The sequence below is a fragment of the Dasypus novemcinctus genome, unplaced genomic scaffold (genome assembly GCF_030445035.2).
Source record: "Dasypus novemcinctus isolate mDasNov1 unplaced genomic scaffold, mDasNov1.1.hap2 scaffold_132, whole genome shotgun sequence".
Classification (NCBI taxonomy): domain Eukaryota; kingdom Metazoa; phylum Chordata; class Mammalia; order Cingulata; family Dasypodidae; genus Dasypus; species Dasypus novemcinctus.
The window spans coordinates 1,378,591-1,390,437 of NW_026688151.1; positions in this window are offsets into that span (position 1 = coordinate 1,378,591).

Below are 11,847 nucleotides of genomic sequence, written 5' to 3' on the forward strand. Positions count from 1 at the left end.
GTCACCTGAAATTCTTCAGGGTCATCATCAGAGACCAGTGCTACGCAGTGAATACTAAAATGGTTTGAATCTTGGTTTCACTTGCTACTAGATGTCACCTGCTTTGTCTAACACCACTACAGGGTTGGTGGGCAGACTATATGAGGAAATTCAGATGGCCCCAGCATTATCGCCCATTTGGCTTGTGTCTATAGAAATATTAGAATTAGATATACATGAGGATTTGGGTCGTAAGGACTGGACTTTGAAATCTAACAACTTGTCAAATCCCTCCTCTTATAGTGGGATGGTTAGTGAACACAGCAGTCATGTACTCAGTAGCTTAAATTTTTCATAACAAGCACATGCATTCTTGCAGGATGAAACATTTTAAGCAGTTGCAGAGGGAGCGCCAGCCCCATGGCCTGACTTTGCTTCATGCTTTGCACAGTGTGCTGCAGCCGGCGCCATGTCTCAGATGCTCCCCATCCACGGCAGCCTGCAACTCAGGAACCCACCCAAGGGCCTCCTCTCACTCCCTGGGTTGGCCTGAAGTCTCCTGCACTCCCGCAGAGGTTTGCAGAATGCCGGCTGCACATCACTGGAATGTGGGCTCACTTATATCTTTGTCCCACACAACTGCTAAGGCAAGCACAGGGGGTCTTTTCTCCTTTACCCTGGAGCACTTAGCACAACACCTGCAAGTGGGAATCCCTTATATGATAGATGTGTGAAGTGCGCAGGGGGAGGCCAGATGAGGCAAGGGCTCCATGGAGGAGGGAACTGAAAGAACAATGCAGGAAAAGGCCATGATGGATGAGGACCTGAGTGGAGAGGGTGGAGGAATGTTCTAGGCTGCACGTTTTCTTCACAGTATTCACAACCACATTACCAATGTGCATGGCAATGTAGTCAGGTCTCCCCTCTTTAAACTCTAAACTCAGGGTTTACTTTCATACCAAGGGTGAGCTGAGAAACAAGGAGGATGGACTAGAGTTGTGGGTTGGTGGGGGAGGGCTGCAAGGTGGGGCAGAGAAGGACAAGAGAACTCACAGAAGGCAGACGTGACACTGGGCTTGGTCTTGGTAGCAAAGAGGGACTGTGGAAGGGTTTCTGAGGCATAGAATGATCCAGAACAGGGCTCAGGCCCAAAGCCATGAACTGCATGAACTGTAAGTAAGTACCGCTAAGAACTGTAAATGAGACCACTTCACATGTTTCCAAGATGTGAGAGTCCTTTCAGCCTGGCCCCCAGGTGAGTGGCAATTCACTTGGGCATATGAACACATCCGAATTGATTGCATCTCTCTCCCGGTCAATCTTTAATTTGCTTCTATATGTCTCATTCCTTCTCTGCAAAGAAGCATAAAATTTTAAAGGGAACTTAGAGCTCTAGAACTCATAGAGTTTCAATAACCTATGCTAAAGATAAAAAAAAAACTTAAAAAGTAAAGATAAAGAGATCTAAAAAGTTACATGTGATGGTTAATCACCATCCAGTTGGTGCCGAGTCATTGGATGATGCAAACCCTGGCCTGCCACTGTGAGGACATTCTGTTGGTGACTTTAGCTTATTAGGCAGTTGGTTGCATCTAAGGCTGGTTACATCCACAAACAAGGGTGACTGCCTTCAGCAAGGAGGGGAGTCCCATCACCCCAGCAGCTGGAGGTCTTAAAGCAACACCAAGTCTCTCAGCAGTCACAACTCCTTTCTCTACTTCTCCAGCTTCTCCCGAGGAAGTCATCTCCTGTGCTGTTTCCAATGCATGGCCTGCCCTAGGAAATCTGAACTTGCCTATCCCTAGGGTCACTAAGCCAATTCTACTAACAAATCCCTTCCTATTTACATATGGCCCCATATCCTATTGGCTGTTTCTTCAGAGAACCCTAATACTGGTAGAAATGCAGATATTACTAGCTAATATGTCCTGTGATTACTTTGAGGTGGGCCTTTTGCTAAACGTTTTTATGTGTATTAACTCATTTCATCCTTATTTTCTGATTAGCCATTTGGAAATGAGGCCCAAGGTTATACAATTTGCAAGAGAGGTTGAAATCAATCCCACGTGCCTGACTCCTGAACACAGATTCGCAGTCCTCTGCTGCATCGCTGCTCAGACCAGGTTCAAGTCTCATCTTCACCCGTGGTTCTATATCCAAGGCAGGCATTGACCATCTCTGAGCTTTGGAGAGGGAACATTGCCCAAGTCCAAGGCCCCTGGAAATCATACAAGCCTGTGTTCAAGTGCTTAGCATGGAGCTCTGCACAGAGCAGGTGCAAAGTAAATGGCAGCTACTTACCCTGTTCAAGGTCCCAGAAATAGCCGGAGGTAGAAACCCAGTCTGCTAACTCTGCAGCCCTTTCCACACCTGCCTGCCTTGTCTCACTCTCCCCTTAAGCTTTAACCTGACTGTAATTGGAGAGTGAAGCATCTGTACTTCACTAAATGCAATGTAATTCACTCATGATTTACGTTTTAGAAGATTTCCCCCACAATCAAACCTGCCCCCTCACAACCCTCCCTAAATTTACTTTACTTCATTGTACATTTAAAATAAAAGCTCGTGAATACATATATACTTAAAGATTTTATTTTAATTGACTCCCCCCCAGTTGTTTGCACTTGCTGTCTGCTCATCTTCTTTTTAGGAGGCACTGGGAACAGAACCTGGGTCCTCCCATGTGGGAGGGAGGCACCTAATTACTCAAACCACCTCTGCTCCATTTGATATGTCTCATTGTGTTTCTTCACTGTGTCTCTTAGTTACATCACTCACTGCATCATCTGGTTGCATCAGCTCACTGTGTCACCTTGTTGCATCAGCTCACCAAGTCCGCTCGTCCTGTCAGCTTATTATTTGGCTCATCCTCTTTAGGAGGCACTGGGAACTGAAACCGGGACCTACCACATTGTGGGTAGGAGTCCAGCTGCTTAAGACACATTCACTTCCCTGTATTTTATTAAAGGATTTTTTTCTGTATCGTTCTATAATTATAAATATTATAGTAGTCTAAAGTGCAGTCATCTGTTTTCCCATTGCTCCTCCTCACCATACATTATATATGCTAACAAAGTACATCAGGACATGGGGAAAAATATTTCTTATATTTGTAAAAAGAGGAAATGAAGTTCTCTAAAGAGCATACTCTTTTCATTTAGCAGATAACTGTTACAAGATGGCAGATTTAAAAATAGTCATTCATTGTATTCCTTTATTGTACTTGATCAGTTCTGTTTGACATATAAAGTCAAGTATCTATGATACTAATATTAAATTGAACTTTAATTTTAAATCAATCACTGACACTTGGTATACACAGTATAGGGAAAATAAAGGCTCCTTCCATGTCTCTGTAAGATCTGGACAGATCCTTTTCAGATCACCAAATAGTCCATAATTCTGCAAAATGGCTAATTCACAAATAAGGCTCTTTTTATACTGACTCCCATAAAAACACAACTCCTTTCATGATCTGAGTTCTGAAGTCACTATTCCTTCTTGTCAGCACTGAACCCCAGGGATTTGAGAAAAGAATTTTCTTGATCAATATTTGACAAATTCAAGCCTTGATTTTACCATCTCAGCCTCATGAAAATGGATCAGTTATGAGAAGAAGAAAGAAAAAAGGAACTGGCTAGTATAATCCTTCATAACTGAAATTACCATGTTGAACTTGTTTGTCTCTAACAACCTGCCCACCAACACTTGCACACACATAAGAATGGAAGCTCCTTGAAGGCAAAGTCACAGTTTTCTTACTTGTTTACTCCCAGAGCCCAGAACAATGCCTGGCACATAATAAGAGCTCAATAAATATTTGTTGGTTAAATAAGAGGGATATTTAAAGAAGGATCAAACATGATTCCTGTCCTCAAAGACACAAACAATACAAGAAGTATGCAACAAGCCAAAGCAGAGTGTGTGAAGAAAATCAGCATTCCAGCCCTCAGAGGAGTTCAGGGTTTTAGTTTGTGGGGAAAGAAGAGTCCTGAGTTGGGTGCTAATGAATGGACAGAATTTAGCCACAGGGAGATGCTGTCTGGAGGGAGAGGGAGCACTGGGCAAAGGAGCAAGGCAAGAGAGAATGGAGTGGATTAGGTGGGAGGGAAGAGACCACCAGCTTGGAGCCAGGTAACAAGGTGCAGCCTGCAGGGGTCGCAAAAGTCAGAGCAGAGGAGGTTCTACTGTATCCTGTGAGTAGGAAAGAGACAAGGTTTTTGATAACAGGCTGGCATGCTGAGGGTTTTCAGAACATTAGCCTGGGGTGTGCAAGATGAACTGGACAAGAGTAAGCCAGAGAGGAAACCGGGGAGCAGACTAGCACCAATACCTTAGAGAACTTGGGAAACTCATCTACATTCTAGTCACTCATCATCATAATCCTTATTAAGTAACTTACAAAGGAAACAATAAGGTCTTAGGCATTAGGGAGTGATGAAGATATTGGTTTTAGTGAGTCATCTTGTCCATTCTTTCCCTTATACCAGGGGGAAATTAAAACAGATATTTCAATAATTTAATAACTCTAAAAACAGAGTTGAGCATATCTTATGAAGAATATAGGCATGTTCTGCTTTTGGAAAACTGAAGGTAAGAAAATTCCATATTTCAAAACAGAAGCCAAAGATTTATAAAAAATATCCGGTACCCAGAAAAGCCTAATTAACAAAGTGGGTACTTAAATTAGAGATATGAGATTCTTAGACCACTGGGCTAGCAGACTACTTAGGACCCTGGAAAAAGCAAGTTTGAATTAGGGATTACTTTGGGGGTGGGGGAAATGGAACCATACAAGGACAACTTGATAATCAAGTAACTGGAAGTGGCATTGTTTAATAGCCTCTTTTCCTAGTAAATTTTTGCTGTTAAAATCTTTTGAGGCCATTAATGCGTAGTGCTACACTGAAAAAAAAACGAAAAATAAACTTATTTTTTATAACAATCCAAAACATTCTTAATATTTTTTGGCCAGTGTTTACTCAAGATTTGGCTTTTCCTAATGGCCAATACTTTCACGTCAATCACAAATCTGTTACTTTTAGTCTACTGAAAATGTACTCGGCTTTATTAATGATGCTATTTATAAAATATTATAAGGAATTTCAAAAAGAAATATCCTGAGAAGTAGTTTTAATTTCTGAAATCATCTATTTTTCTCACCCTTTTAAGAAAATAATCCTTGCCAATTCACTTCAACAGGCCTTGTAACGTAAAAACCACAATAGTTTCTTTATCTTTTGTGTACATCTTCATCAACTGTAAAAGGTAATACAAATCCTTCTTTATCTAATTTAATTTCAATATCTGGTGAGAGAGGAAAAAAGTCTTCATGTGATACCCTCACAAACACTATCTTCCTTTACTACTTTGTTCTATTTTGATTTCTTCCAAACTATTTATCAATAGGACAGAAGGCTGCAAAGAAATGACCACAACCAAATGAGGATGTTCACTCACTCAGCTTCAAGAACAAGCCTATAACCTGAAATTAGGGAGGCTTCCTGGGCTAAAGCAAGGAGTATGTCCTGAAATTAGCCAGGAGCAGTAGGAACCACCCACTCTCTCCTTCTTCTTACAAATGGTGGCACACTCTCAATTCAGACAGTGAAGAAAACCTTCTAAGTTCAGCAAAGTTAGACACCTATGCAGCTCAACCCATCCATCTCTTCCATGCCTCCTGGCAACTAATGAAGCCCATGACTGCAGCACCCCATCACTGCAACATGTGGCCAAGGGAGTGGCTGGAGTTCCCTTCCAGCCCTCTGGTGTATGCCATTCCTTCTTTAGAAAGGACCATGAGAGCAGCAGAGGTGGAACATGTGACATGAAGCCTATCAGAGATGGTCCTCTTTGAGATGACATTTAATTGATGAAAGGAAGGATTTGGACTTGAAGTCACCATAGCCCAGTAGCTATTTCCGGGATGATTCATGTGCTTACATCTGTGCTAATGTGGTAGCCACCAGCAATGGGAGGCCTTGGAGCACTTGAAATGTGATATATGACTAGGGAAATGAATTTTAAATTTTACTTATGTTTAATTTAAATTTAAGTAGCCATCTGCACTAGTGGCTACTATACTAAACAGCTCAGGCCTAAACTATAAGAGCAGCTAAGCAGACATGAGCACTTCTTGTGTTATTCCCTCAATTATACCCTCTTGCCATAGGTGTTTGAGGTCAATATTCTTCTTACTCACATTTTACAGATGAGGAAGTAAAGAAAAAGGTTAAGAAGGGCTAAATACACTGTGCAAAGACATTCTGCTGATCTGTGGCAAGCTGGATTCAAATACAATCTATATACTATATTCTACCATCTACACTCTAGAGCCTCATGCGGGGCAGGGAAGATTCCATTTTGCATTCTGTGGCTACTAAGCTCCACCTGTCTCCCAAAGAGATAACAACCACTAAGGTTCTGTAAACAAACTCCCTGGTACTTACCTATTGTATACCAATAGGGTGTTACATTTTGGAAGCAAAGTAGATCTTGCTCCTAAAAGGTCAACCAATGCAATCACTAAAGATTTATGAAAGTGAAAATCCACAGGGGTCTCCAGGGAATGGTATGGAATAAGAAATGATTTCACTTGATATTTAGGAAGAAGTTTGGGACCCTAAAAATTATATATACAAACATGAGAGAGATAAACAAGATACAAAACCAGAGAATAAAGTGAAGGTAGTGAGTTACCTATGTATAAAAGTTTGATACAAAATTCCTTTAATAAATGATGCTTTTCCAGGACTTAGGACTGATACCTTTCTTAACACAGCAATGAAAAATATCCTCACTATACTTCAAGTCTAATAGCTCAAAATATCTTTAAAATGTGTTTTAGAAGTGGTCACTGAAAAAAGAACAATAAACATCACGACAATGCTGTCAAGTTCAAGAAACATCTCTGAAATTCTCAGAATTGCTTTAAGGACCTGAAGGACACTCAGTTAAATTTTTTAATCCAAGAAGAAATGATAAAACTGACATCTCAATTCAATAAATAAAGGATTGCAATGGAACAAATAGTGATGGAAAATTGGTTATCTGTCTAGAAAAGAACAGGTAAACTCCTACCAAACATCAGACTGTGGGCATATCTCCTTTTACTGAGTTTTGCTTTATTGCACTTTGCAGATATTGTGTTTGTTTGTTTTTTTAAATAAACTGAGGGTTTGTGGCAATCTGTGTCAAGCAAGTCTATCAGTGCCAGTTTTCCAATAACGTGTGCCTTCTTCATCAGTGTCACATTTTATTTTGCCCATTTTCCAACAACATGTGCTCGCTTCATCTGTGTCACATTTTAATTGAGGTATATGTATTTAAAAATAAAAAATAATGTTATAGCATACTTAAAAGTCTATAGTATATGTGCACTGGGAAACCAAAACATGCATGTAACTCACTTTATTATGGTGGTCTGGAACTGAACTTGCCAAATCTCTGAGGTATACCTATATAATAAATCCCAGGTGGATTAAAGATCCAATGGGGAAAAATTAGTAAAATATTTGCACTAACACATATTTAGTGAAATAATCTTATGCATGATGGGAAAGTCAGGAACCATTAAATGACATGTAGATTTGGCCACACAAATCTTAAAAACACAAGGCAATAGAAAGATGAATGAGGGAGCAGGAAGGCAATTCCTAGAAAATACAAATGGTCAATAAACATTTGACAAAATGCTCAACTTCATTATTGCTCACTCAAATGCAATTTAAATACATGACAAGACACCCTTTTCAACTGAATTGCGTGGCAAAAGCTAACAGGACAAAAAAACTGTACAGTGGAGGTGGGGGTGACCCAGCCACCTTCACTCTCTGCTGGGGAGGTGGGACATCTACCATTCAGAATCACTATCTACTGACATTACACTAATAGTCCCACTCTTAGCATTCTAGTCTGAGGCTTGAAGGAGCATGGGCCCCAGTAGAATGACATGCAAGGATGTTTACTACAGCATTGTGGATAGAGACCAAAGATGGAAAGAACCTGAAAGATTATAAGCTGGGTAACTGGTGAGTAAGTCCCATAAAATACTACACCACTTCGAAAAAGAACGTATTTGATCCACACATATTGGTCTTGAGGAAGGTCTATGTATACTGAACATAAGGGTAATTATATGATACACTGGACATAACAAAGAGAAAAGAAAATTGGTTTCCATATTTGTGTACGTTTGGCATAGAAAGCACAGTTACAAATTTGTTATTTCAGGGAATTGAGGTGGTTGGGGTTAACTAATTTTAGTGTTTATCTTTATAGGCCTTGGCATTGTTAAAATTTTTTTAAAAGAAAAGAGTAATGACTTTTTATATATTTAGCTTTTACCAGAATATGATCCTGAGTCAAGTTTGAAGGACACAGAAGAAGGTGTTGAAGTCTGTTGAGACTATTTCCAATCACACAAAAAAGGTGTGCTGTGAAATTTATGAGAGGGAATCTTTATAGCACAGATTCTAAACTAAAGTTTCCCAGAGAAGAGTGAAATTTCTGACTTGGTTTAAAAATGCACTCAGAAATAATTAGGATTTGTAGAGTTCAGAGATTCAGACTTTTTAATCAAATGGCTATTGTGCATGCTAAACCCTTTAAAACCCTTGAAGTGAATCAAGGAATACTAAGACTCATACACCTTCAACACTTGAAACCATCTAGAAATCTCATATAGCGGGAACTGGTCCTATAGGACAAGACAGAAATGGGGTCAATTTACCAAAGAAAAGGCCAGCTATTACACATAGCTCCAAGTAAATGAAAGTTTTCCCTTTTAATAAAGTTATGGAGACAAGTCAAAAGAGAAGTGACTTAGTTTTCAGAAGGGGCACAAGAAAACTGTTTGCCCTCAGTGAAATAATGCCATATACTTTTTGTTTTTACCTTATAGAAAGGATATTCTAGAACTGAGGATAAGTACAGTTGTGTCAGTTGTGCTAGACTCAGTCTGTCCAGACATGATTCTTCACCTGAAATGAAAAGCATTCCAATCAGTTTCGTTTCAATTTTCCTACTTGTAATGAAAAAAATCATGAACATCCAGCACTAATTAATTCATTCCAGAAGTGTGATGGATTTTTAAGTGACACTAGAAAATGAACTTGTTAGAATTATGCCCTCATGCTTGCTTAACCAGTGACATCTTATTTTGACTTCTACAAACCCAAGCTCCTAACTTCTGCCCCTTGTTGGGAGTCAGGCAGTTACAGCAGCAGACGCCTGCTAATGGGAGCATCTCGATGATCCCCCACAGGAGCATGAATGGTCTGTTGAGGTGCTGATGTCTTCCACCTATAGGAAGCATATCCACCAGCCCATCAAGCCACTGAACCACCACCATGGCAGCGCCAATCACGTGAGGGATGACTTCTACAGGAAGAACAACATCCCCAGCATCAAGGCTCCTGGCTTTAGGTACTTTTCTCCAGCCTGAGGGTCACCCCAGGCCCCAAAGTCCCAGGAGCTCCTTTCATGGGGGAAGAGGGACAACTGGGGCATTAAATCCTCATTGTGCTGACATCTCGAAACTGCAGAGATTCCCGCATTTGGCCTTATGGTGGGGACAATGAACGACAAGCAGCTTCCCTAAGGGGCCCTGGTTAAGAACCTGGCAGACACCTTTAGAATGTAGGCACATCCAGCAGGTGGATTTTTACATGAGACTTTTTCAGATTAAGTGATGCTGGTGACTCATTCACTGCGGGCACCTTCACAACATTAAAAATATCCCCCCACCTTAAGTGACTGGGATTTGTGTTCATGGGCTTTCTGCATTTGTATTCTGGGAGGGGTGTGCAGTTCTTTTCCTAATAGTCACAGAAGCCACTACTACCTGATATTATCTGTAGTGTACCTAAAACAATGCTTGCAATTTACTTTCCTCAAGAGGAAATATCAGGAAAGTTACATTTTAGCACAAATGAACTCTAGATATACTGCAGTGCAATTTCTCCCCAGAGGTCTGAACTGCAAATAATGGAATTTTGTTCACTTGAGGACAAAATTCCCTAGGAAGGATGGATGGCCCTGGTGGCCAGCATTTTCTGCTGTCACCCTGTAAGTGAGAAGCAGCTGAGGTCATGAGGAAAGCATGGAGCTTGGCATTCACCAGGGTTGGGTAGAATTCTGGCTCCTCCATTTTCTAGCTCTGAGGTCTAGTGTAAGTCTTGTCATCTCTCTGAGCCTACATTCCCCCATCTTTACAGTGGGGAATGCTAACCTTGTCTGTGTCTGAGTCTGAATTCAGTGTCTCAGGGTTTGGAGGCTAGACATCAGATCAAGGGATTAGCAACGACACAGTCCTGCAGGGGGCATCCTGATGTTGGCTCAGCCTCTGCTCATCACATGGCCATCTGAATCCTGTGGTCTCCACTTCTGCACAGGGGTACATCTCTCTAGATCCCCTCCTTGTGAGGTCTCCAGTCCTGTAGGATGAAGGCCCTCCTGGCTCAAAATTTGGTTTCATCTTAAAAGGATCTTTGAGATTCTTCCAAATAGCTCCTGCCCACAGCACTAGGGACCAGGATTTGAATGTGTCTTGGGGGATATGAGTCAGCCCCCATCAGTAAGTCTGTGAGGGGCTTGGTGAGCTCACAGACTTGGTCATAAAACAGGTGGCCCTCTGGTACACCACCCTGCTCATCAATCGTGCTGAAGATCAACTTTTGATGATTTTAAAGCAGTTGCTTTTTTTTTCAAATTCTACTCAGTTTATTCATTTTTTAACAAGATATTACATTAAAAAAAATATGAGGTCCCCATTCACCCCCACCGCCCCCACACCACCACTCCCCCCACAGTAACACTCTCCCCCATCATCATGTCACATCCATTGCGTCTGGCGAGTACATCTCAAGGCATCGCTGTACCCCATGTCCTGTATTCCACACCATAGCCCACACTTTCCTATGTTCCATCGGGTGGACCATGGGAGGACAAACAACATCTGGCAATTGTCCCTGGGGCACCACCCAGGACAACTCCAAGTCCCGAGAATGCCTCCACTTTTCTTCTCTTCCTTGCCTTCCCCGCAACCAGCAGCCACCATGGCCACTTTTTCCTCATCAATGCCACATTTTCTTGATTATTAACCACAATAGCTCATAAATAGAATATCATTAAGTCCACTCTGATCCTTACTGTATTCCTCCTTCCTTTGGACCTTGGCTTGGTTGTGTTCATTCTACATCTATGTCAAGAGGGGTTTTAGATTCCACATGGATATTGGATGCAATCCTCCTGCGTTCAGTTGTAGGCACTCTAGGCTCCATGTTGTGGTGGTTGACATTCTTCAACTCCATGTTAGCTGAGTGGAGTAAGTCCAATAAATCAGAGTGTAGGAGCTGAAGTCTGTTGAGGGCAGGGCCTGCCTATCATATTGTCAGTCCAGAAATTCAAACCCCCAAGATATATCTTAAGCCCCAGCATCAACTACAATTCCAGTAAAGTAGCATGAAAGGCTTGTGAAAAGAGATCCCATCTGAGTCCAGCTTCATCACGCAGAAGCACTAGTTCCAAAGAAGGGCCATCTGACATGGCAGTGAACCCCATCTGCCATGACCATAGAAACTGTGGGTCTCTTTAGCCATCAAAAGGACCAATACCTGGGGGTGTATCTACTTTATCTGTCTCTAAGACTCTGCTCAGGTGTGCATATGGGCAATTCTTCTGACAACCTCCAGACTCTTTTTTAGAGACTCATAGCCATATAAACTCATTTGTCCTTTCCATTTCCCCCTTAATTTAGGTCAAACAGAATTTTTAACTCCTGTTATTATATGTAGATAGGGATATTCTGCTGGTCTGCATTGAACCTTTAATTCAAGGTCATTTTCTAGTTGCATCATCAGCTGGTAC